Here is a 1,454-nt window from a genome sequence, read left to right as displayed (position 1 = left end):
CAGGAAGGAAGGACCTCTTTCTCCCACCCGGGTGCCTCCAACTCCGACCGACAAAGTAGTATTTAGTGACGTGGCTCTGTCAACGCTTTGGCGACTGGGTCCCAATTAAAATTTAAAAGCAGCGGTGGGCGGCACTCAGGCCGCTTGAGGCCTTTTTATAGTCACCTCCCCCGGGGGTAGCTTCGGCGCCTGGCCGGCGTCTCACGCAGATCCCCGGGGAGAGAAAAGAAGGGCTCGTCCGGGATTTGAACCCAGGACCTCTCGCACCCTAAGCGAGAATCATACCCCTAGACCAACGAGCCATACTGGCCTTTGTGTCCAGTCTCCACTTTGTGACCAAGAGGGCGTCCAGGGCGGGAGCAGCGCAGGGAGGGGACTCTGGCTTCGGACTTGTGGACAGTGGCTAAGGTCTGGGATCCATGACCGTGGAGGGAACCTAACACTCCCTGGGCCCACAAAGTGGGGAGCGGTTCCTGCGTGCCCCCAACACGTGGCCTCCGCCGATTTTGCTCCGCGCTCAGCCCCTGGCGGGCGAGGGCGGCCCGAGGGCAGGCGGTCCTGCATCTCCGGGCCCTGCGCCGCTTCGGTCACTCTGCAGGCGCTGGTCCCGGCCGCTCTCCCCTCCCCTCTCCTGTCCCCGGCAAGATCAAACCAAGAAATCGAGTTTCGACGTGAGGCCTACAATCCACGAGTCTGACTACACCAGGTGGCCAGAGACCGTCCTGCCCTAGGGTGACTACGGACCCGAAGGGCTGGCCCCTGGAGGGAGGAGGATCAGGCCACCAACCAGACCCCGCACCAGGGCGGCTCAGGGATCCCTCCCCGCTCAGCAGGGGCCGAAGGCGGGTCTTCTGGTCCTCAGGCAGTGGGGAGGCGAGGACACCGCCCTAGGGGCTGAGGGACTGCGTGCAGGGGTCGGCGTCGGGTTCCCGGCACCCTGCTGTCTCTGCGTCCTTCCCCGTGTCCAGGGGCGACCCAGCCCCTGATGATCCGGCAGGTCTGGGCCAGAGGGTTCGCTTCGTGCTGTCTGACCACCTAACCACCCCCCTCCCCCATCCCTGAGCTCTTAGTCTGGGAAAGCCCAGGGGACTGAAATTCTGCTCACAGAATCCCGGGTGTCTCTCCCTCTCTCCCCTCCCCCACCGGAAAAAAATTCAAGTTAAGTAAGAGTAGGTAGGACTCACCTGGGACTTCCGCGGGTATCATCTGTACCCCGAGAGCAACCAACCATGTATTTTCCCTTATTTTAAATCACTTCCTTCTCTTACTTCCCGGAGAGGGAGGTTAAGCCGGGACCCCAGCCACGGGAGCAGTCTCACGGCACCCTAGCTCCCACGCGGGAAAACAGACGGGGCCCGTCCGGGATTTGAACCCGGGACCTCTCGCACCCAAAGCGAGAATCATACCCCTAGACCAACGAGCCACCACGACACTGCCCTCGCCTCTCCTTCTGC

General features: G+C 62.4%; 2 non-coding genes across 2 annotated transcripts; both read right to left on the bottom strand.

Moving 5' to 3' along the window:
* Nucleotides 1–230: 230 nt before the first annotated feature.
* On the bottom strand, nt 231–302 carry TRNAP-AGG. Its single transcript has one exon. It is a non-coding gene; the product is annotated as a tRNA-Pro (tRNA).
* Nucleotides 303–1,351: 1,049 nt separating this feature from the next.
* Nucleotides 1,352–1,423, bottom strand: TRNAP-UGG. Its single transcript has one exon. It is a non-coding gene; the product is annotated as a tRNA-Pro (tRNA).
* Nucleotides 1,424–1,454: the final 31 nt, after the last annotated feature.

The sequence above is a fragment of the Suricata suricatta genome, chromosome 8 (genome assembly GCF_006229205.1).
Source record: "Suricata suricatta isolate VVHF042 chromosome 8, meerkat_22Aug2017_6uvM2_HiC, whole genome shotgun sequence".
NCBI lineage: Eukaryota > Metazoa > Chordata > Mammalia > Carnivora > Herpestidae > Suricata > Suricata suricatta.
Note: the sequence above shows the minus strand (reverse complement) of the source record. Positions and strands in the feature narration are given on the sequence as shown.